We start from the raw sequence: 26,372 nt of genomic DNA, 5'->3' as shown, positions 1-26,372 counted from the left end.
AGTAGCTGAGGGAGTAATTGCATTTTAAATGCCGCCAGTCGCCCTGACCAGGAGAGAATATGCTTACTAAGAGATAAAAGGCCCGACTTCAATCTATCTGTAAGAGGAGTGTAGTTGGCTTTAAAAAGTTGTTCAGGGGAGGGAGTTAAAGTGATCCCCAGATAAGATATTCCAGAGTCTTTCCAAATATAAGGGTAGCTAGCCTGCAGTAATTTCCTATCATGAAGGGGTAATCCTAGGTCGAGAACGTAGGATTTAGTTGTGTTCACTTTATAGTACGAAACCTTACTAAAATGTTCTAAGGTGTTAGCGACTTGTGCTAGTGAGGTTTTAGGTTTAGTAAGCATAAGGATCACGTCGTCGGCGAATAAGCCTATGACATGTTTGTGGTTGTTCACCTCAAAGCCGCAAATCTTAGGGTCCTGTCTAATGTACGCCGCCAGAGGTTCAATAGTTAAATAAAAAATCAAAGGGGACAACGGGCACCCCTGGCGGGTACCGTTCGTAATTTGGAAGGGTTTCGACAACATCCCCGAAGAGTAAACTCTAGCCGAAGGGACGGAGTACAGGGCCAATATAGCCGACAAAATATAACCTGTAAAACCAAATGCTTTTAGTGCCTGCTCCATATACCCCCAGTGAACCCGGTCGAACGCCTTCTCAGCATCCAAAGCAAGGAGCAGAGAAGGCGTTCGCCGGGCCCGCGCCAAATGGATAACATCAATCGAGCGTCTAGTGGCATCCGATGCCTGTCTCCCCATGGTGAAACCTGACTGGTCAGCATGAACAAGATTAGGTAGTATTGGCATCAGGCGGAGGGCAAGCATTTTGGCATATACCTTTAAGTCATTGTTGAGCAGGGATATAGGTCTAAAGTTTTGAGGTATCTCTGGGGGTTTGCCCGGTTTGGGAATCGTAACAATAACAGCTTCTAACATTTCATGCGGAAAGAGAGCAGAGGCAGCGGCATTCTCAAATACCCTGAGAAGATGTTGGCCCAGGATCATTTTGAAAGACTTATAATAGTCCCCAGTTAGCCCGTCAGGACCCGGTGATTTATTGAGTGGAAGGGTGTCTATGGCCCTGTATAACTCATCAATCGAAAAAGGCTTATTGAGGTTCTCTACCTGATTATCAGAGAGCTTTGGAAGCTTCATCAAGTCGAGAAAGTTCAATATGTCTTCCTTAGTCGGTTGTGGAGTGGAGTTGTCTAAATGTAAATTGTACAGGGAATTATAGTACTCACTAAAAGAGTCGGCGATCTGCTGTGGATCGTATGTCTTTGAGTGGGTTTTGGTGTTCAATAAGTAAGGAATTTTGGATTTAAACCTCTGGCCCTGAAGTCTACGAGCCAAGGCCTTACCGGCCTTGTTGCCCGATGAGTAGAAGGATAATTTAAGCTTTTTCTCAACCTGTTCAAATTTATGGAGTAGTAATAATCTAAGTTCATGTCGCAAAGTGCTCAAGGAAGAATGGAGGGCCGGGGTGAGGTTGGACTTAAGCAAACTTTCTAGAGTGGTAATTTTGCTCAGGAGATCATCTATCTGCCTCTGCCTCTGTCTCCGTAGCCGCGCTCCCTGTTGAATAAAAATACCACGGATAAACGCCTTATGCGCATTCCATGTTGTAGCAGGAGTGACCTCAGGGGTAGCGTTGAAGCGAAAAAACTCGGACAGGTGGTCCTCAAGAATACGTTTAGTGGTGGTGTCATGGATTACTCTGGAGTTGGCGCGCCATAGATAGGCGGCGGTAGGGGGGCTGCTATCTGCGATGGTGACCAGCACGGAAGCGTGGTCTGACCAGGTAATAGTGTTAATTTTAGAATGTGTGATTTTTTGGAGGAGCCACCTGTCCGAGAGAAAGAGATCAATCCTGCTATATGAGCGATGCCTATGAGAGTAAAATGAGTAGTCTCTCTCACCGGCATGTCTACACCGCCAAACATCAAAAATATCATTCTTACGAAGAAAGTTACCCAGAGCTTGAGATCTTCTAATGGAAGTACATGTTGAGTCAATGGTTGGATCGGGCACAACATTAAAATCTCCGCATATCAACAAAGCTCCCTGCTTAATTTTACAAATTTTGATCATAAGTTTGTTCAAAAAGCGAATCTGATGTACATTGGGAACATAGGTATTCACCAGCGTGTAACGCACATTATTGACATCACAAACAAGAATTACAAAACGACCGTTCGGGTCTATCAATTCCTGATGTAGTTGAAAAGCGACGGTATCTTTGATCGCTATCATGGTTCCACATTTCTTTTTGTGGGCGTTAGAGTAAAAATAGTGTTGAAAACCCTTAATCGAACACCTTGGGGGGGAGACCTTGCAGAAATGTGTCTCTTGGACGCACAGTATGTCACATTTCGAAGATTCAGACTCCTTCCACAAGGAGAAACTTATTGCCGGGTGATTTAACCCATGAGCATTAATAGATAAGATGTTTAGAGGCATTGGAACTCAAAGATTGAAAGCTGAATCGAGGTGTATATTCGTACTCACATAACAGTGTGACTTGGTGCTGTCGTGGCAAGCAGGGAGATAGGCGCATTAGGTGGAGCGACTTTTTCAAGTTATCAACAATTTTGAGGCTCGTAGAAGGTTCAAGGTGGATAGCAGCTGGTTCTTGATATAGCATGGCAATCTCCTGGGAAAAAAACAAAGCAGGGGGAAGAAAAATGGAACAGAAACATAAAGTGAATAAAAGGAGGGTCATCATAACCCGTGTGCAGATCTTATCTGCTCAAGTAAATGGGGTCTGCAATGACCAACAAAGCACGGCTCCATCAAGCGGGCCCCAATAGGGACAATCGGAAAAAATACCACAGTCGGCATGTAGCATCAAAGTAGGTTGTGGAAAACAAAAGTGAGGGAAGTCATTCAATCAGCAGATGAGCAACTCGTAGGGCTGTGTACATCAGGAGGGGAGGAGGAATCGTCAGGAAGGATCTTCCATTTTCTGAGTAGTTGGAGACCTTTATCCGGTGTGGAAACCACGTAGTTGGACCCATCTCTGTGTATAACCAGTTTGGTGGGGAATCCCCATTTGTAGTTGATATCATGGTTTCGTAGTACTTTGGTAATGTTGTTCAGGTTCTTGCGCAACATTAAAGTGTGCTGTGAAAGGTCAGCATAAAATTGCAGGTTAGAGAATTCTGTATTGCGGTGGTCTCCTCGCCTGGTCATTTGCATCAGGCGATCCTTAGTTTGGAAAAAATGCATCCGGAACAATACATCTCTAGGGATATTTTCTGGAATAAAGGACGGTTTAGGGATCCGGTGAATCCTATCTATGGACATCTCAATTTGTGAGAGATCCGGCATGAGAGTGGATAGAAGCTTAGTAACATAGGAGCGGAGCTCCGCCGGGGTCACAGATTCAGGGATCCCCCTCAGCTTCACATTATTCCTCCTGGCCCTGTCTTCCAGGTCTGCTAATTTGGCTTTGATCCACTGTTGGTCCTCATCGACCGAATCGTGGGAGTCAATCAGGTCGTTGATGGTAGTGGCATATTCCCCCATCTTATTTTCGATATGGCTCACCCTTTCCCCCACCTCTTTAAGCTCAGTCCCAAAGCTGCGCATGCAGGACATCATGTCTGTGTGTATGGTGCTGCGTAGTGAGACAAGCATGTCTTTAAGGGTAGTGTCCAACACTGGCTGGTTAGTGGTGGGGAACGAAGTGATGGAATCATGCAATTCCCTCGTGTCTGCTTGTGAGTCAGTGGGGGATCTCACCTCGGCCTGGAACGGCGTTTCCGAGCACTCCCTTCTGCTTCTGGCCTTAGCTGGGCTCCTACTCAACGGGGTGGACGCCCGCGAGTCGTCCGGGGAGAGTTCGCCGCTAGCGTGGCTCGGTACCTCTCGATGATCCCAGGGTTTATGCGGGAGAAGCGGAGTGGAGGCCGCATCGGCGCCATCTTTAGCATGCTGTCTGGGCGGCTGGGCGAAGTACGCCGTCAGCTTTCTGGGCTTCTTCTCCGTTCTTTTGCGACGGGTCATGTTGGCGAGAGGTGCCCAAGTTAGATCGCCTAAGTGGGGCTGGAAAAGGAAGCCGCTGTGGTCCGTGAGCCGCTAGTTTCGCCCGCTGTGCGTCGGAGCTCCGGTGCTAAGCTGCCATCTTGGCTCCGGTCAAGCCACGCCCCCCAGGCCACCAATTTTTTAATATCTCATTTAGTCATGTCTGCCCTGGGGGCCAAAGGCTGCACCAAAGTTAAGAAGTTTCTCCAGTGCTACGTTCCTAGTTTTCTTTTCAAGCAAAAAAAAAAATGTTTTATTTTTGTTTGATGAAATACTTGTGTAATGTGTTTTCCTTCAAAAAGTAGAGTTTATTTGTGAGCAGGCAGGTACATTTCCAAAAAACAAAGTAAAATAAATAACAAGGGGTACCAACACTAAACAACCTCCTGTAGATTCAAAAATACAATCTAAAAAATACAATAATGTTGTTGTTATAAGTTTACACACCAAAATAAAAAGTTCAAAAAAGGAGAAATGACCAGTGTCTTTAAAGGAGTTTTTTTAGGGAATCCCCCTCCCCCCCAAAAAATACATGCAAAAAAAATAAAAATAAATAACAAACATTGTGTAGATGTGACTTAAACTAAAATTGGATTGCTGAAATGGTTAAAAAAGAGTAATGAAATCCGTTCGGGAGAAGTGTGTGTGACTATGAGCATCAAAAGAAGTTCGTTCTTGCAGCATTGTTAAAGATCAAGAGAATGCGCTTGATGACTGATTTTTTAACATTGCAGTGTGACGAATGTGCTATATCGCTTACGAGCAGTGGTTTTACGTGAATGAGCGCTTCCGTGTCGGAATTTGAATGTGAGCATGCGGGGCACTTGGTCCGATGAAAATGCTGTACACATGATTGGATTAGGTTCGTCCGGCCCAGTTGGTCGGGAAATCTTTCCAACATGTTGGAAATTTGGATCGGACGGAGATTCGGGCGAATCAGTCCGATGCATACCACACACAGTCAGATTATCTGACGACGCGGTCCGATAAGACTCATTCCGACAGATTCTCCGACGGTGTGTACAAGGGCTTACTCTTCTGCACCCTCCTCATCCTCTTGATCCGCACCCTCTTCTTCACTCTCTGCTATGTGCACCCCCAAAGACACTACCACCAACAACACCACCACATACCTTCCGCTTGAGTCACAGGAATTATTTTCCGATCCATATCAAGACATTTCTGATGCGCAGCCACTCTTGGTATTGGATCAGGAAGAGGAGGTAGCAACAACCGCTACTCAGCAGTCTGACGACAGTACCCAGATCAGCCCAAGGAGGAGGTTGGTCCCCGGTGTTGCTGCCTACTCCAAGATCTCTACTTATAGCGGTGGGGAAGGTGGCATCGATGATGATGTGTCTAGTGATGTCACGTGGGTGCCCACAAGAGAGGAAGAGGAGGGGAGTTCAGAGGGAGATATGGACCAGCAGATAGGGAGGAGAAGCAGGAATAACTTACATTGCACAGGAGGGCCAAAGCAGACTGCAAATGTATCAGGAGCGAGTCATCGACCATGTAGGGTCACATCTGGCGCTCCCAGGACACCTACACATGGCTCCGCAGTGTGGGCTTTTTTTAACGTGTCCGCTGCTGACAATAGCGTTGCCATCTGCAATCTTTGCAGTCAACGCATTAGTCACGGTAAGCCCAACACTCACCTAGGGACGACCGCCTTAAGAAGGCACATGAGCAGCCATCACCGAGCCCAGTGGGAGCAACGGAACACACAAAGCCACACTCCAGGCTCTCACCGTCCAGCCTCGTCTTCTACTTCTCCTTCTCCTCTCTCCTCACAATTGTCCTCCACTCCACCTTCCATCATGCCAAGCATAAAAAAATGATGACGCCGGATAACCCTCTTGCCCAACGGTTGACGGCTGGCTTGTCAGAACTCATAGCCCGCCAACTACTGCCATACAAACTGGTGGGCTCGGAGGCCTTTCGCAAATTTGTGGCCATTGGAACACCACAATGAATGGTCCCAGGAAGGAAGTATTTCTCACAGAAGGGCATCCCAGAGCTATATGGCCATGTTTAGCGGCAAGTGAATGTATCTCTGGCACACAGTGTCGGTGCCAAGATACATCTGACCACAGACACGTGGTCTAGCAAACACAGGCAGGGAAGGTATATCACTTTTACTGCCCACTGGGTGAATCTTCTGACGGCCGTCAAGCATGTAACCCGTGGCACCCGTGTAGATTTGGTTTTACCGCCACGGATTGCATGCAGGCCTGGCCCTTCTTCTCCTCCTCCTCCTACTCCATCCTCCTCCCTCTCCTCCTCGGCTGACTCCTCCTTTTCCGCTGCTAGCGTCTCTTCCGCTGCGCCGCCCAAGCTCCCCAGAACCTATTCGACATGCCAGGTGAGACGTTGCCATGCCGTGCTGCGTCTGTTGTGCCTGGAAGCCAAGAGCCACACTGGCCCGGCACTCCTTTCAGCTTTGCGTTCACAGGCAGAGCAGTGGCTAACACCGCTCAATTTGACAGTTGGTAAAGTGGTGTGTGACAATGGTGCCAATCTGCTTAGCGCATTGAAACAGGGCAAAATCACACACGTGCCATGCATGGCACACGTCTTAAACTTGGTCGTGCAGCGATTCCTTGTCAAATACCCTGGGGTCCAGGACATCTTGCGGCAGGCAAGGAAAATCTCCGCCCATTTTAGAAGATCTTACACGGCCATGGCTCGCCTTGCTGACATTCAGCGGCGACACAATTTGCCGGTCAGACGTCTTATTTGCGATTGCCCGATGCGATGGAACTCAACCTTCTTTATGCTTGATAGGCTGCTCCAGCAGAAACGTGCAGTTAACGTCTACCTGTATGAACTCTGCGGCAGAACAGGTTCTGGGGAGCTGTTTTTTTTTTCACCGCGCCAGTGGCTGCTCATGCGCGATGCATGCAGACTTCTGTGGCCATTTGAGGAGATCACCAAACTGGTCAGTCGCAGCCATGACGCCATCAGTGACATGGTACCTTATGCCTTCTTTATGGAGCGTGCATTGCGTCTTGTCATTTATCAAGCTGAGGAAGTCACAATGCTGGATGAATTCCCAGGGGGGGCTACTCTATCTGAGACAAGTGAACAACAGGAGTCTGAAGAGGAGTCACAGGAGGATTGTGCCGGGGCGGATGAGGAGGAGCAAGAAGCGCATGCTTTAAACCTTTCTGGGATCCCTGTTGTGCGTGGATGGGGAGAGGAGAATGAAGAGGACGACATTATCCTGGATGATGAGCAGGAGCCAGGCCACCACACCGCTTCCAGCTTAGTGCAAATAGGGGCCTTCATGCTCCAGTGTTTTAATAGGGACCCCCGTATAAAAAGCATAAGGGTCAAGGACCAGTACTGGGTGGCAAAGTACTTAGACCCCCGGTACAAACACAAAATGGCGGAAATGTTACTGCCGTCACAGAGGGCTGCCAGAATGGAGCACTTTCAGGTCTTGCTTCGAGAAATGCTGCATTCTGCTTTTGCGTGCGCTGACAGAGGAGCAATTCCCACTCCCAGAGAAGGAGTTGCGGGTACCAATCCAACAGCGCCTGCAAGAAGAGGCCGGTTTGAAGATGTGTTGGTGACTTCAGATATGAGGTCATTCTTTCAGCCGACCCATCGACAGGTGTCATCCGGATCCAGCATCAGGGAACGCCTAGACCGTCAGGTGTCCGACTACATCGGGTTAACGGCCGATGTGGACGCTCTGAGGAGTGATGAACCCCTGGACTACTGGGTGGGCAGGCTTGACCTCTGGCCAGAGCTTGCCCAATTTGAAATCGAACTGTTGGCTTGCCCCTCGTCCAGTGTCATGTCCGAAAGGACGTTCAGCGCAGCAGGGGGGATCGTGACCGATAAGCGTACTCGCCTAGCTCACGACAGTGTTAACTACCTCACATTTCTAAAAATGAATGAGGCATGGATCTCGGAGGAATTCAACACATGTGACCAGTAGACCATGTATATGTCGATAAACAATTTTATTAATCGAGGACACAGACCTTCTTTCTTCATTTGGCTCACTTCCTTGTCCAAAAAAAGCACACCGTACTATATGCCCGTACCCTCCTCTTTGAAGAGGTTGAGCGGTGTCATATTTCTACTGGGGCTTCTTATTATGAGGGGCTCCCACCATCCCTGTGCTGTGCTGACTTCCTCCTGGGCCTGCTTATTATGAGGGGCTCTCACCATCCCTGTGCTGTGCTGACTTCCTCCTGGGGCTGTACTTTTGCTGTGCATATTATGAGGGGCTCCCACCATCCCTGTGCTATGCTTATTATGAGGGGCTCCCACCATCCCTGTGCTGTGCTGACTTCCTCCTGGGGCTGCTTATTATGAGGGGCTCCCACCATCCCTGTGCTATGCTGACATCCTCCTGGGGCTGCTTATTATGAGGGACTCCCACCATCCCTGTGCTATGCTTATTATGAGGGGCTCCCACCATCCCTGTGCTATGCTCATTATGAGGGGCTCCCACCATCCCTGTGCTATGCTCATTATGAGGGGCTCCCACCATCCCTGTGCTATGCTGACTTCCTCCTGGGGCTGCTTACGGTGCAGGTGTCAGTGCTGTGTATCACGGTGCTGATGTCAGTACTCTCTATCACGGTGCTGCTGTCAGTGCTGTATATCACGGTGCTGGTGTTAGTGCTTTATGTCACGCTGCTGATGTCAGTGCTCTCTATCATGGTGCTGTTGTCAGATGACTCTATCACGGTGCAGGTGTCATTGCTGTATGTCACGCTGCTGATGTCAGTGCTCTCTATCACGGTGCTGCTGTCAGTGCTGTATATCACGGTGCTGGTGTTAGTGCTTTATGTCACGGTGCTGATGTCAGTGCTCTCTATCACGGTGCTGCTGTCAGTGCTGTATATCACGGTGCCGGTGTTAGTGCTTTATGTCACGCTGCTGATGTCAGTGCTCTCTATCACGGTGCTGTTGTCAGATGACTATCACGGTGCAGGTGTCATTGCTGTATGTCACGTTGCTGATGTCAGTGCTCTCTATCACGGTGCTGCTGTCAGATGACTCTATCACGGTGCAGGTGTCATTGCTGTATGTCACGCTGCTGGTGATCATCTCCTGCACCCTCTTCTTTGCCTACCCTGACCTTGCCTCTCCTCCATTGCCTTCATGCGCTCCACAGTCCTGAATTGTCACAACAATTTCCCATATAAAAAAAGAATGCTTGTAGTTGTCGATCCCAGATTCACCTCATACATGTGTTATGTCGTTGGCCACGTGGTGGGACTATGTTTGCACAGCTATTAATTATTTTGTGGCTGCAAATTTGACCTGTAGGTTTGCAAAGTTCGCCTCCCATTGAAGTCAATGGGGCCCGCCGCGAACGTTCCGGTTTGCAAACTATCGGCCGCGTTCGCGAAACGTCCCGTCGGAAGTTAGTCCATCACTAGCGATAAATAAAGAATGCTGGACCCGGGAGAGCGCCCACAAGGTAACCCACTGGATGAGCGCTATTCCTAGGAGGTCATACGATGTGGGGAGGAGCTACCAGCGCTGCGGGGGGACCCCAGAAGTTGAGGATTGGGGCTACTCTGTCTAAAACAAACTGCACAGTGGAGGTAAGTATTTAAAAAAAAATAAAACACAAAGCTTTTTAATAACTTTAAGGGCCCTACCTTGGGCAGCAGCAAGAAATTACTCTTGCACCCAGGGTTGCTACCTTTTCTTCAAGCCAAACCCGAACACTTTAGAGGCCTGGGACACCGTTGGGTACCCCAAGGAGAGTTGTAATGCAGTGCATATTGTATGCTGCAGTGAACAGTGGGTTGGCCAAGTTGCTCTTGCTGACATCATCGTCCCCCCCCTCCCCCCCCAGTGATGCCAAGTCTGCCCCCAGACAGCTGCTCCCGGACAGCAACAGATTTGTGTGTGACTATCTTGGTTACTTGGGGAGCTACAGCCCGGTCTGAATAATGTGTCTGGGTTTTAGTTCACCTGAAACCCAGACACATGTTTCAAAACCCAGACTGTCCATGTGAATCCCGGACAGGTAGCAACCCTACTTGCACCCCCCCCCCCCCCCACCACACATATACACACATACATTGCAGGGGATAAGGGTTAAAGAAGTCTAAACGTAGAAGAATAAGCTGGAATAATTGCCTTATTGTTCACTCCGGCAGGCTTTTTTCCATGCCATGTGACTGGTCCTGCATTGTGCATGTCCCCAGTGCATGGGGCTGTCAAAAGAAGGATGCCGTTTGCATGTATATCTTCTAAAATAAGTGTGAGCATTCTGGCTGGAGCTTTTGTCCTGTCACTGTACAGCTCAGGATTCTATCCTGCTGATATCTGCCATGTCGTCCAATTAACCACATGCTAACCACTCATAGTAAATATACTGCAAGCGGGCAGCAGCAACAGTCACAGTCCCGTATACAGTGGTGTGAAAAAGTGTTTGCCCCCTTCCTCATTTCCTGTTCCTTTGCATGTTTGTCACACTTAAGTGTTTCGGAACATCAAACCAATTTAAACAATAGTCAAGGACAACACAAGTAAACACAAAATGCAATTTGTAAATGAAGGTGTTTATTATTAAAGGTGAAAAAAAATCCAAACCATCATGGCCCTGTGTGAAAAAGTGATTGCCCCCCTTGTTAAAACATACTATAACTGTGGTTGTCCACACCTGAGTTCAATTTCTCTAGCCACACCCAGGCCTGATTATTGCCACACCTGTTCACAATCAAGGCATCACTTAAATAGGAGCTGCTTGACACTGTAAGGTCCACCAGAAGATCCTTAAAAGCTACACATCATGCCGAGACCCAAAGAAATTCAGGAACAATTGAGAAAGAAAGTAATTGAGATCTATCAGTCTGGAAAGGGTTATAAAGCCATTTCCAAAGCTTTGGGAATCCAGCGAACCACAGTGAGAGTCATTATCCACAAATGGCGAAGACATGGAACAGTGGTGAACCTTCCCAGGAGTGGCTGGCCGCCCAAAATTACCCCAAGAGCGCAGCAACGACTCATCCAAGAGGTCACAAAAGACCCCACAACAACGTCCAAGGAACTGCAGGCCTCACTTGCCTCAGTTAAGGTCAGAGTTCATGCCTCCACCATCAGGAAAAGACTGGGCAAAAATGGCCTGCATGGCAGAGTTCCAAGGAGAAAACCACTGCTGAGCAAAAAGAACATCAAAGCTCGTCTCAATTTCTCCACAACACATCTTGATGATCCCCAAGACTTTTAGGACAACATTCTGTGGACCGATGAGACAAAAGTGGAACTCTTTGGAAGGTGTGTGTCCAAGTATATCTGGCGTAGAAGGAACACTGCATTTCATAAAAAGAACATTATACCAACAGTAAAATATGGTGGTGGTAGTGTGATGGTCTGGGGCTGTTTTGCTGCTTCAGGACCTGGAAGACTTGCCGTGATAAAAGGAACTATGAATTCTGCTGTCTACCAAGAGATCCTGAAGGAGAATGTCCGACCATCTGTCCGTGTACTCAAGCTGAAACGAACTTGGGTTCTGCAGCAGGACAATGATCCTAAACACACCAGCAAGTCCACCACCGAATGGCTGAAGAAAAACAAAATGAAGACTTTGGAGTGGCCTAGCCAAAGTCCTGACCTGAATCCTATTGAGATGTTGTGGTATGACCTTAAAAAGGCAGTTCATGCTCGAAAACCCTCTAATGTAACTGAATTAGGACAATTCTGCAAAGATGAATGGGCCAAAATTCCTCCAGGACGCTGTAAAAGCCTCATTGCACGTTATCGCAAACGCTTGGTTGCAGTTGTTGCTGCTAAGGGTGGCCCAACCAGTTATTAGGTTTAGGGGGCAATCACTTTTTCACACAGGGCCATGATGGTTTGGATTTTTTTTCACCTTTAATAATAAACACCTTCATTTACAAATTGCATTTTGTGTTTACTTGTGTTGTCCTTGACTATTGTTTAAATTGGTTTGATGTTCCGAAACACTTAAGTGTGACAAACATGCAAAGGAACAGGAAATGAGGAAGGGGGCAAACACTTTTTCACACCACTGTATGTGTATGTGATTGCCTTGCTGTTGATGACCTGTGCTGTAATTGGACACAGCACTAATTTGGCAACAGATTTCAGCCAATTATTTTGGCTGAAACCTGCTGAGCAGCTATGTTCCAATCACACAGAGAGTGCTGTATTTACACATTGTGAACCCCTTTACACAGGTAACCCCTTGATTTACCCTAGATGTTAACTCCTTACCAGCTAGTGTCATTAGTACAGTCCAAGATAGCAAAGATAATGTGCCACAAATTTGTGGCTTTATTGAATTGTAAGTCTGTTAACCCATTCACGCCTAAGCCTATTTCTGATATTTCTTGCTTACAAGCTAAAAAATTTATTTTTTGCTACAAAATTACTTAGAACCCCCAAATATTATATATATATTTTAGCAGAGACGCTAGAGAACAAAATTTGTTTCAATATTTAATGTCACAGTATTTGCGCAGCGGTCTTTCAAGCACACTTTTTTGGGGAAAAAAGACAATTTCATGAATTAAAAAAAAAAAAAAAGAACAGTAAAGTTGTATAATGTCAAAGATGATGTTACGCTGAGTAAATAGATACCCAACATATCATGCTTTGAAATTGCGCATGTTCATGCAATGGCGACAAACTACGGTACCTAAAAATCTCCATAAGTGACGATTTAAAAAAATTTTATGGTTACCAGGTTAGAGTTACAGAGGAGATCTTTTGCTAGAATTATTCTCACTCTGACGATCGCGATGATACCTCACATGTATGATTTGAACACTGTTTACATACGCAGGAGTGACTTACGTTTGCGTTTCCTTTGCTGTACAAGCTTGCGGGGACAGGGGCACTTTAAAACATTTTTTTTCTTATTTATTTATTTATTCTTTACATTGTCACTTTAAAAAAAAAAATAATCTGATCACTTTTATTGCTGTCACAAGGAATGTAAACATCCCTTGTGAGAGTAACAGGCGGTGACAGGTACTTTAGACAGGGGTCTTTTAGGTCTTTTTCCTTTGCACTTCAAAGTATTCAGATCGCCCAAAAATGGCGAATCTGAATACTGTAATTTTTAAGAAATCGTTGCCATTGGCAGCGGCAGGAGGGGGGCATCCCGTTCGTTTAGGATAACAACTGAGCGGATTTGAGCCGACCGCCCACTCTAAAAAATGGTACCGGGGTGATGCCTGCAGCTGCAGAGCAATTGAAGCACAAGTTCTAGTGGACACTTTTCCAATGTGTAGCAAGTTTGTGTTGCAAGAGCAAAGTTGCAGAGGTGAGTCTACAGCAAGGGCTCTGCAAGCCTACAGCGGGACAATTCAGCCACAGTGACCCCTGTGGTGGGATGACTATTGCACATCATAATTGAACAAAAACTTGCGGCAGATGTGCAGAATGTTTGCAAGAAAGTTTATCTGGAGTCATGCAATGCGGACTTTCTGTAAATGTGCATCAGCTTGTGAAGCCTGGCAATTCTAGCAATAGCTTAGTAAGTCATTTTCAAACTTCCAGCACAATTGTTTGCTATCTTATTTGCAGTAATATCACTGATCACTGTATTTGTGTCAATAGTGACATCAGTGTCAGTTAATGACCCTCCCAGCCAGTGTCTGTGAGCGCCAGATTTTCCGCCACCCTATCACAGTCCCATTATAAGTTGCTGATCCCCGCCATTAGCAGTATAGTGTCTATAGCTGCACAAATTCCGGTATACACCCCATTGTTTATAGACTTTTAGCACAACCCAATTTTTTTTATCAAAGACATGTAGCAGAATCCATTTTTGTCAAAATTTTTGAAGAAATGTTCAGTCTTTTTTAATTTATATATAACGAAAACAAAAAAACCCAGTGGTGAGTGATCAAATACCACCAAAAGAAAGCTCTATTTGTGTGAAAAAAATGATATAAATTTAATTTGGGTACAATGTTGCATGACAGAGTTAAAGAACATAAGCTAATAATGCCCTGATCATGAAGGGGGTAAAACCTTCAGAAGGTCAAGTGGTTAAAATATTTGTAAACCCTGTCAAATTTTATTGCATTTGAAGGTTATCCACACATACAAATAGGGGGTTAATTACGAAAGGCAAATTCACTTTGCACTACAAGTGCAAACTACACTTGAAATTGCACTGAAAGTGCACTTGAAAGTGCAGTCTCTGTAGATCTGAGGGGGACATGCAAGGAAAATAAAAAAAAAAAACAGCATTTTAGCTTGCACATGATTGGATGATAAAATCAGCAGAGCTTCCCCTAATTTCAGATCTACCCCTCAGATTTACAGTGACTGTACTTCCAAGTGCACTTTTGGTGCAATTTCAAGTGCACTTTGCACTTGTAGTGCAAAGGGGATTTTATTCCTTAGTAAATAACCCCCAGTGTCTCATAATTTTAACATCTATACCCATGCATATATTTGAGATTTTATGTTGATCTGATTAACAGTCATCCTATTCTGTTCTTATAACGTATTTGTGAAAATTAATTTACATTGTATCCAAGTCATTTTTTCTGTACTACATTATACGTACATTCTTTCATTAAAATTCTGAATGAAAATAATGAAACAAGAAAATATTTGTAAACCCAATCATTGAAATCTCATATAAACAGTAACAACTTTAATGTCATTAAAAAAATTAATTTTCTAAATCTTAAAATCTGCAATGTTTACCACATTAACCACTTAAAGACCACCTACCGCAGATACAGTACACAGCGACAGGAGCGGCTCTATTGCGCGTGCAATAGACAGTGGGGGGCATGCATATTTTTATCACTGATCGCTGTAACAATGTCACTGGTTCCCAAAAAAGTGTTAAAAGTGTCAGTTAGGTGTCCAATTTGACCGCTGCAATGTCACAGTGCCGCTAAAAATCTCTGATTGCCACCATTACTAATTAAAAAAAAGTAATAAAAATGGCAGAAAAATAACCCATAGTTTGCAGACACTATAACTTTTGCGCAAACCAATCAATATATGTGTAGTGGGGACATAATTGTGTATTTGTACTCAGAGTCAAATATGGATAGTATAACAGGAACAAACAGTAACAAAGAACTATGACCTGAGGTGTGCCGTGGTCACATGGTCAGTATGCCTAAAAGGGAGCATACCCAAAGATAAGACAAGAGATGAAAATGATATGAAAAATGAAAAGCAAGAAAGAAGGGGAATGGGTGGGTGGGATCTGAGCACCTAATAACCACGAGAGAGGAGGTCAAGGAGGGGCAGGCTTTTATGTTGCCTGACTCCTCCCACAAATACAGGCTGTCTTTCAGACAGCCTTACACTTGTACTCAGAGTCAAATATGGATAGTATAACAGGAACAGTAACAAAGAACTATGACCTGAGGTGTGCCGTGGTCACGTGGTCAGTATGCCTTAAAGGGGGCAAAAATACAAACAGTAGGATGAGAGTTCAAATCAACATTTTATTCACGTGCTGAAAATAACATTTAATCCGCCAAATTAACAAATGCTTGAGACATTTCAAAAATGGCTCTGGGATATACCTGGTGAAACAATACGACTTCCATCTACCCAATTTCTTAATGATATGGGCCGGGACGCCCCTATTCTGAACGAATGGCCAGAGTAAGCTCTGGGGTCCAGACCCAGACTACCCAACAAGATACGGCAATGAAGTATGAACTGGGTAGCAGAAAGGGGAGCACTGGGAAAAGGCAACAATGGACTATCCCTGGGTTTGTCAGACAAAGCGATGACTAGCTGATCTAAGACCACCACCGGGCACCATGCCTTGCCATTCTCAAAAAACCTGATATCTGTGCCGATTCCTGTTTGTTGCGTTTTGCAAACATGCAGATGTAAACAGAAATAGCCGGGGTGTCTAACTAATTGATTGATTAAAAGTAACCTGGACCCTGGGCCAGACACCCTAAATTCCCCCGGCCTCAAAAACCCATAAAAGGCCAGATAGATTGCTGCTTTAAGCACCAAGCTGGGCAATAGCCCAAAAGGGGACCCTGAGATCATGTCAGACAAGTCACGGAAAACATTGCCCATGATGGGTAGTCTGCTGACCATGGTAGGACGGCTACCCTTCTGGATCCCCTTGAGAATAGCTTTAATGGGGTGCGCCGAAAAAATCGAAGGTCTATTGGGATCTTCCAGAGACATGAAATGCTGAATCCCTGCCAGATACGTCCTGATGGTGCTGTGGGCCAATTTGAGATGTGAGTGGCAAAAAAGCAATAAACGCTAGTAGGTACTGGATGCTATAACAGTCAGGATTAGGAAACCTCGACCGGAACCCCAGGAAAATACCCCATGCCGCAACATAAGCTTTCCTAGTATTGTGAGTGGCAAAAAGCAATAAACGCTAGTAGGTACTGGATGCTATAGCAGTCAGGATTAGGAAACCTCGACCGGAACCCCAGGAAAATACCCCATGCCGCAACATAAGCTTTCCTAGTATTAGAAGATAAGGATTTGTTGATTAATCGCGTTGCGTCAACCCAAAGGGAATTTAATCCATCACTAATTGCTGGAACTGTGAAGAAGGCATGGCGCAGGCATCCGCGTCTGGAACCTGCTGAAAAAATAGTGGAAAATTAAAGCGGGACAAAGCATCAGCTGCAACATTATCTGTACCCCTAATGAAACTACAATGTAAGTGAAAATTGAAATGGAGGGACAGCCATACGAGCCTACGCACAAAACCCATAATCAGTAAGGATCTTGATTTGCCGTAGTTAATGATTTCAGAGGCAGCTTGGTTATCAGTGGAAAAAAACACTGTCTGCCCCACCCACAAATGACCCCACACCTGAGCCGCTGCCACTATAGGATAGATCTCAAACATCGCTGAAGTTTCCGTGAACTGAGGAATAGCCAAGACCTCATCAGACCAAGACCCCGCCAGCCAGTGTGAACCAAAAATGGCCGCATAGCCTTTGGAGGCCGCAGCATCCGTGAACACCTGAGGGGAAGAACTGGATACTGCAGGGGTGAACATGGCAACCCCATTCCAATTCTGAAGGAACTCGTCCCACATAAGTAGATCTGATAGAGCGGATGGATCCAGGAAAACCTGCGAATCTGAGCTAGGGGCTGAAGGTAACAATGACAATAACCTGGAAATGAAAGCTTTCCCCTGCGGAATGATCCTCATTGCAAAATTTAACATACCCAGCAGTGACTGCAACTCCACCCTAGTATAAACCCGGGAAACCGTGAAGGCATGTATGCGATCTCTGATCCTGACTAACTTGTCAGCCGGAAGACTAGCCTCCATAGATCGAGAATCCAGGGTGATACCCAGGAATGTAAGACTAGTAACTGGACCTTCCATTTTCCTGACCGCAATCGGGACATTGAGGGCTGAAAAAACTGCCATGAGCTTCAAAAGATCAGTCGGGACCTGATTACAACCTTCAATAAGGAGAAAATCATCCAAATAATGAATCACCTTGTGACAATTTTCCCTGTGCGTGAGAATTCAGCTGAGAGCCTGGGCAAACGAATCAAATAACGAAGGGCTACTTTTGGACCCAAAAGTAAGTTTGGTGGCGAAATAGTATCCTGCCTTCCACCTGATACCATGCCACTGCCAAAGTGAAGGTAAAATGGGCAGAAGTTTGAAAGCGTCCGCAATGTCGGCTTTGGACAACCAGGTGCCTGAGCCCACACTGATGATGGACTGAATTGCCTGATCCACTGAAGCGTATTTGAGTGAAAACTCTTCTGAAGGAATCAGAGAGTTAAGGCTAGCTATGTGTGAACAATGAGGGGCAGACAAGTCATAAATCAAATGTAGTTTATTAGAAAACTTCCCTCTAACCAGCCCCAGAGGATTGACCCTCCAAACCCGGAAAGGTGGTGCAATGAATGGCCCAATGATGAAACCTTTATCCAGTTCTGATTGAAGCAACAGATCCACTGCTTCAGTATCGGAGGAAGAAGACCTGAGATTAGCGCATTCAAAACTAACTTCCGGCAAAGAGACAAAACCTGTATGGAACCCCTCCGAGAAACCCCTTATAAAAAAATCGCTGAAAGATTGAGATGGATGGATGGAAAAAAAGGTACATTAATACGGCTTAGCCAAGAGGCTTTGTTCTGCCTCAGTGAACAAGCCGACTTGGGGTGAGCCCTGAAACACCCGGTACAAATATGTAACAGACGGCATAGACTATAATTGCAAGTCCCGAGATTGTAATTGTTACAAATCTGGGACTTCCTCAAAAAATGGATGGGCCGACCTAACTTATCCACGGATGCCGGACGACCTGAGGATGGAAAAGAGGCACCCAACCCCCTGGACGTACTAGGCAGAGCCAGAACCTCCGCATTGGGGCACCAGTATGCCGTGTGTGTGGATGACTGGCAAGTCGCACACAACGGGGATCTAAGCCTAGCAAAATGCCTGCAGAACAATTCTGTATCAATATTGCTCCAAACCATAACCACCTGGAACTGCGCAAAACAAGCTGCTGCCTTAGCCAGAAAAGACCGGTGATAGTCATAAAAATTGGACCCCCCGTACTTGTGGCCTAACTCGACCACCGTGTACAGATACAGGTCCAACTCCTCCCTCCTGAGCGGACTTACTGAACAAATTATATCTCTGTAAAGACTAAACGCCAGGACAAACTCAGGGATGGACAACTTACGATTGAGCCTATGATCTCTGGTCTTGACCACCACTGAAACATCCCCACAAGCGTAAGACCTATTATCTGCCACATCATGCGCAGCAATTAACAAGGACGTCAGGTTGACATCCTTGCCCTCCAAAATGTCTTTCCTTATGTTCCTGGGGATAAAATGAGCTGGAGTAATGGGGGGAGCCCACCCACTGTTGCCTGGGCCTAGAGGCACTGGCCTAAGAGCCGTGGGGGTTCCGGAACCTGCTACCACCACCGGGCCAGTAGAAACTCCCGAAGCAGCATTAGGCTGGCTCTCCAACACCTCCATTCTACTGCGCAACTCCTGACAGGATGTAGCTAAGGAATTGAGAGTGGTGTGGATCTGGGAGAGAGAAGAAACCACAGTGCGCAAAGTAACTTGCTCCGCACTTGCGTCCGCCGCACGAGGGAACAGTAACAACTGGGCTTTACGCACCGAAGCCGGGAAATCAATCCGTTTGCGCTGAAGTTCTGCCATCAGCCTCGGGAAAGTCCAGGTCCCGAGAGAAGGTGAGCTATCGTGCTCCGACCTCCTCGCTGAAAAAGGCGGGATAGACACAAAGTCCTCAATATCCGCAGCTTCAGACATGTCCTGTAGCGGGAAAGGACAAAAAAAATAAACACTTGACATAACCCAGAACAATTAGAAAAATTGACACAGAAACCCACTAAGAAATGGGACTGATAAAACTCATTTTTGTGTAATTTACCAGACCGAGCTACCTGCGGCGTAACAGGCAAATTAAAAAAGGCCCAGAAAACCTGAAAACGTGTCAGGCTACTGAAAAGAGCAACCATGTAATTACGAAAAGGAACCCAAGATTGTAACGTATGTAACACGGATGAGGAGACTTGCCACTGTACAAGCCAATTAAAAACTACCAACTCAATCCGTGTAACCTGAAATGAGACAGGTAACTGCAGTGGAGACGCCATGTACTAAACGTGAAAATGTACCTAAAATAACCAAATGAAAAGGCACCCAACACCACAGAACACCATGAACCGCTGAAAACACCACACCAGGAGAACTAAAAATATGACACGTGAACAGACTGGAAAGAAACCCAAGACAGAAAAGAGAGCTGCATGAAGGAACTGAGCGAGAACCGTGACAAAAGTGAGCTTACAAAAGTGAATAGTGGCCACCGAAGCTGCATGAGAAAACCACAACCTGCCTAGGGAATGCAGGTCGCACAACGTGAGTGAAAAGCGACAAAAGGAACACAAGTTAAACGGAAAAAAGTAAGTGACAAGGGACACGCAAGTGACAAGGGAAACGCGAGCGACAAGAGAAAAGTAGGCCACAAAGGAACGAAACCTGCAAGGAAAAGCGAGCCATAAGGGAGACATGAGCGACAAAGGAGATGTGAGCAAGGCAACGTGCATAAACGCGGCAACGCAAGTGACCAAGCAAAACCTGAGTAACGAGGAACAATGAAAGACCAAAGAGGGATGAAAGACACATGCAAAATGTAACGCAAAGAAAACGTAAAATTGGCAATCACCCATAGCATGGACAATAAAAGCCTGCATAGAAACGTAAAACTGCCTGGAAACGTAAAACTGCATGGAAACGTAAAACTGCATGGAAACATAATTTGCATGGAAACGTAAATTGCATGGAAACATAAAACTGCATGGAAACGTAATTTGCATGGAAACGTAAATTGCATGGAAACGTAAATTGCATGGAAACCTAAAACTGCATGGAAACATAAAACTGCATGGAAACGTAAAACTGCATGGAAACGTAATTTGCATGGAAACGTAAATTGCATGGAAACGTAAACACATGAGTAACACAACCTGCTTGAGTAGAATAAATCGCATGAGAAACGTAACTAAGAACGTGACACGAAAGCTGCATATGAAGAGATGAGGAGACCTGCCGCTGAACAGGCCAATTATAAACGATCATCTCAATCTGTTGAAAACCCATAGGCGTGATTTGTAACCTGCAGTGACCCTACTCAGCGTAACATGACAAAACTGAAAAAAAAAAAACATACCTGAAACTGCCTGGGAACCACCGAACAGACTCCTGACACCTGCAGCAAAAGAAGCCACAAACCACCCCTACGGAAAGAAAAACAAACGCATACAGCAACTACTCAGGATAAAGTAAATACCTTAAAGTCAGGTTCAAGACCCCTCCACCCTGCGAACCGAAGTAAGGGAAACAATAAAAACGAAACAACCTACCTGGGATAACCAGGAAACACAAAAGAGGAAAACCTGAAAAAACAAACGAAATCGCCACACCGAGTTCCTGACAGCAACGTCGCTACACAGAGATGTTAGCTTGCTACCACCTGGGAACAGCAACGTGACAAAGTCAAGGCTCTAATTGTTTGAAAAAAAAAACACATGGAAAATAATGAAACACATTAAAGAAACAAATGAAAACAGAACCTCTACCACCGCTGCAACCCTGCACCTATATGCCCAGAGCAACACCCTGCCGCTGTAATAGAACAGCCCCAGCTTACACAGCATGCCAAAAGATATGCACAGACTGTAAAAATAAAGGGAGGGAAGGCGAACTATTCCCCCTTACCTGCGCCCTTTAGCGCACGAGACCCCTGGACGAACCGCCAAGGAAACGCAGGCACAAACACAAGCAGCCGCCGAGTGTCCTCCTCAAACACGGCAATCTGATACCCGGAAGTTACGTCAGCGTTGCTCGCAAATGACGCTGAGCACCTAATGACCACGAGAGAGGAGGCCAAGGAGGGGCAGGCTTTTATGTTGCCTGATTCCTCCCACAAATACAGGCTGTCTTTCGGACAGCCTTACACTAATGTAGTTATGTTTATATTAATGTTAAATCTGTGGACATTGCGATGGCTCAGTGTTTGGAGCCATCTACTGACACATTCTGGTAATGCAGAGGCGTAACTAGAAACCTCAGGGCCCCGGTGCAAGAAATCAGGAAGCCCCCCCCCCCCCCCGGAAAGCATGATTTTGATACTATATTTTTTTCCACTGTACAACAAAGTAAAACATTTCTGTGCAGCCTGTGTCCCCAGTGCAGCCTGTGTCCCCAGTGAAACCTGTGTCACCAGTGCAGCCTGTGTAACCAGTTCAGCCTGTGTCACCAATGCAGTGGTGGTACTGGAGGGGGGTGGCGGTGGTACTGGAGGGGGATGGTGGTCCTGGAGAGGGGTGGCGGTGGTACTGGAGGGGGTGGCGGTGGTGTTACTGGAGGGGGGTGGCGGTCCTGGAGGTGGGTGGCGGTGGGGGTACTGGAGGGGGGGTGGTGGTGGTACTGGAGGGGGATGGTGGTCCTGGGGAGGGGTGGCGGTGGTACTGGAGGTGGTGGCGGTGGTACTGGTGGTGGGTGGTGGTGGTGGTACTGGAGGGGGATGGTGGTCCTGGAGAGGGGTGGCAGTGGTACTGGAGGTGAGTGGTGGTGGTAATGGAGGTGGGTGGCGGTGGTGGTACTGGAGGAGGGTGGTGGTACTGGAGGGGGTGGCGGTGGTACTGGAGGGGGATGGTGGTCCTGGAGAGGGGCGGCGGTGGTACTGGAGAGGGGTGGTGGTGGTACTGGAGGTGGGTGGTGGTGGTACTGGAGGTGGGTGGCGGTGGTGGTACTGGAGGGGGGGTGGGGGTACTGGAGGGGGGTGGCGGTGGTACTGGAGGGGGGTGGTGGTCCTGGAGAGGGGTGGTGGTGGTACTGGAGGGGGATGATGGTACTGGAGGTGGGTGGCAGTGGTACTGGAGGTGGGTGGCGGTGGTACTGGAGGTGGGTGGTGGTACTGGAGGGTGGGTGGTGGTACTGGAGGAGGGTGGTGGTGGTACTGGAGGGGGATGGCGGTCCTGGAGAGGGGTGGCGGTGGTACTGGAGGTGGGTGGTGGTACTGGAGGTGGGTGGCACGGTGGTGGTGGTACTGGAGGGGGGTGGTGGTGGTACTGGAGGGGGGGTGGTGGTGGTACCGGAGGTGGGAAGTGGTTATACTGGAGGTGGGTGGTGGTGGTGGTACTGGAGGGGGGGTGGTGGCACTGGAGGAGGGTGGCGGTGGTACTGGAGGAGGGTGGCGGTGGTACTGGAGGTGGGTGGTGGTGGTACTGGAGGGGGGGTGGTGGTACTGGAGGAGGGTGGCGGTGGTACTGGAGGGGGGTGGTAGTCCTGGAGAGGGGTGGCGGTGGTACTGGAGGTGGGTGGCGGTGGTACTGGAGGTGGCTGGTGGTACTGAAGGTGGGTGGCACGGTGGTGGTGGTACTGGAGGAGGGGTGGTGGTGGCACTGGACATCAGGGTTCCCAGGGGGCCCTCTTGCTTCAGGGTCCCCAGAGAGCCCCCCTTACATCAGGGTCCTCAGAGAGCCCCCCTTACTTTAGGGTCCCTAGACAGTCACCCCCCCTTCCAGAGGTTTCCCTGTACCTTGCTTGACTCCGCTGTGCACCTTGGCCCCCAGCAGATCTCTGTACAACCTGGGGGGAGGCAGCGATCAACAGCTCTATGATGTTCATGGGCGGCGGGATCTTCCTGCGTCTATACACACACTGGAGAGGGGTCAGCAGGGCTGTGAGTGGAGAGCGTGTCTCTCATGTAACAGCAGCACAGAGACACTGGGATTGAAGTTTTATTTCCCCCTCGTCCTCTCTCGCACAGGACACAAAACACACAGCTGATCTGCTTCCCGTTCGGCCCCCCCTCCCCTCCTCTCTCCTGTGTTCTCCGCGGGAAATGTGAGCTTGTTAGCTTCACATCTGAATGCCCGCGGAGAAAACATGAGAGAGGAGGGGAGGGGGGCCGCAGGGGGAGCAGATCAGCTGTGTGTTTTGTGTCCCATGCGAGAGAGGACGAGGGGGAAATAAAACGTCAATCCCGGTGTCTCTGTGCTGCTGTTACATGAGAGACACGCTCTCCACTCACAGCCCTGTGGATAGCAACCCCACTGGGCCCCCCCCACAGTGATGGAATTCCAGGGCCCAGTCGCAACTGCGACTGTTGCGACCCTGGTAATTCCGCCACTGTGGTAATACATAGATACGGTGATTTTAAAACACAAAAGACTTTCATAGGAAGTGATGTTTGTTTTGGTAAGAGGTTTGACCTTTGTTACCCAGGAGTCTGTGTGACCTACCCATAAACACTCTGATATGCAGTGCATGCTGGGTAGGGTATAAAAGGGACTGCAGCGGCCATATTTGGTCTCTTGGGACTACGCTGCCTGCCTGTGCGGAACTGTGTTGAAGGTTCTCGGACGCATTGGCAGACAGTCACCGCAGAGTGCAAACCGGACCGTTTGTGAGGTGACTTAACCTGGCCTGAGAGCTGGTGATCGGATTGATGAGGTTCGGAGTAGCAGAGGACCGGATCCAGTCGGTGGAGCGACACAGAGCATCTGGCCCAGCCTGAGTGGAAGCAAGCTGCAGTTATCAGACCAAAGCCATCACCCCGAAATCTGACCCAGTTGGTTAGCGGATTTACGGCCCATCGTTTGATACTATTGCACACAATTAGACTTACTCACAGGCCTCCCTCGAACCCGTTGTTCCACGAAGTGAAACTGAGCAACTGACATTTAGTAGGCTTGAGGCCCGATTCACTTTAGCGCCCAAGTGCGATTACATGTTCTTGGAGTTATACCTGGAGTATTCTGAGTTAACTTTCTCCACATTACAATTACTTGAGGAACCATTTAAGCTAGCGAAGAAAGAAGATAAAGGAGGGAAATACTTTAAGTGAGGTCTCACATAGACTTTAAGTAAGGGGAGCTCCCAGGTCTAGATAATAACGTAATTGCATATTGTTTATTGTATCTGACTGTGGATTCATGCTGTACTGACGTTCTACGTTGGGACGACAGTGCAATACCTGTAATCATTTATTTGTTATACTTTCAGTAAAAAGTATTTCTGGATAAGAGTACAAGTGTGTGGTCTGCTGTCTTTCCCTCACCAGGTGGAGCCAGAGGATCCTGAAGGATCGATACAGGTACCTTATACTGTTTGTATTGTACTGTATTATTATTGCACCACAGCTTTGCCAAGGGGACAGAGTTACACAGAACGGGGGTTTCTCAGAAGAGTGCAGGCCCAACTCAAATTAGCAGCTCCTTCGGGGGTCAGTGCTACACTTTGGGGCTTGTCCGGGATTTCTGTCACTCAAGAGAGAGACCCCGCCCCACTGGTTACCATGGACCCCGATTAGGCAGTCCAGTGGTGTGAAGCAAAAGGGATATGCTCGGAGGCAAGTGTGGCTATTGAGTTTCCTGGAAGTGACTGGGGATAGAAGGAAAAGAAGTGCTGCAGGCCTTGTCCCCAGACAAAAAAGCTTATGTGGTCTCAGTAGGACCCATCAATGAGACTGACTGCACCTACGCATTGATAGAGTGAAGGCAAGATATCCCTGAAAACTTCCATGGTGCTAGCATAAAAATGGCAGAGAGAATGGAATTTCTATTGACACACCCTAGTAAGAAAGTGTGGGACTCTCCAACTCAGAAGCAGCTGGAACCCTTAAGTCATGAACCAAGGGTTTCTACTTAAAAGGTAGCTGATCTGAGGTGACACTTTGAAGAAATGAATGTGAAATTTCAGGAGGCCTCTGGACTTATGGCTGAACGCATTGGTGGAGCCCGTGCCTCTCAGGAAGGTCCCCCTGTTAGCCAAACAGTTGAGAGCCCTAGCCCAGTGCAGAAGATGCGCACTTTGGGCCCTTTGCAAGAAATAACCATCCAAAAAGATTTCTGCATATATGGTCAAATAGGAGAAAAAGGACAGAAAGATAAACTGTCCTACATCAGTCTCTCACACCAAGTAGATTTGGGACTAGAGAAAGGATACTCAGACTCTGAAATTAAGGAAGCAGTAATTCAGGCTATCAGTCCCGGGTCTAGTGTCAGAGCTATGTTGGAAAGGAAAGCTGGATTGACCCTGAACTAGTTGATGAGGGTTCCAAAGAGCTACTACGAGGAGAAAGATACTTCTGAGTTGTATTATAAACTGATGAACATTACGCAAGGCGATAACGAGACCTCCCAAAACTTTCTATTCTGGGCTATTGAACTCAAGAATCGCCTGTTGGCAGCCACACAAGAGGAAGGACTCGAAAGTTCACTTTGGGGCTGAACTCATAAAATGGAAATTCCGGAGATCAGTGACAACAGGGTTAAAGAGTGACCATGTCAAGGTAACTCTGAAACAGTACTTGGAAAACCCCTCCACGCCAAATGAACTCCTTATAGAGAAGGTGAACGAAGCAGAGAAAGGAAAGCTTGAGAGAGACCAGAAACAGAGGAAACTCCATCCCTCTAACCCTACCTGTGTTGAGGTACGGCAAGTGGATGCTCCCTCGGATGTCTGGGAGCCCAGTGTACTGGCAGCAAAGGCTGAACAAGGATCATGGCTCTCGCCCAATCATCACCTTTCCGCAAGTCGGACTGGAGAAGTTGCTCCAGACCCAGAGAAAGATTCTGGAAATGATGACAATACTGATGTCTCAACTGGCAAGCCCTCACTTGGAGAAAGTACTATCGAAAGAAACCCCAGAGACCTTCAACCGCCCTACTAGACCCACACCTAGAACTTGCTTTAAATGTGGAGGGATGGGACATTTCAGGCGAATGTGTCCGAGCCCAGCGGCCGAAATGAAGTCCAAACAGCCGGCGGAAAACTTCAGAGGGCCCCAGTGAAGGAATCAACTGGGTGTGCCCGGCTATTGGAAAACCTCTCACACCG

Source organism: Lithobates pipiens, unplaced genomic scaffold (genome assembly GCF_037356315.1).
Source record: "Lithobates pipiens isolate NorthernLeopardFrog02 unplaced genomic scaffold, aLitPip1_a1.2 Scaffold_1, whole genome shotgun sequence".
NCBI lineage: Eukaryota > Metazoa > Chordata > Amphibia > Anura > Ranidae > Lithobates > Lithobates pipiens.
This window is presented reverse-complemented; position numbering follows the sequence as displayed.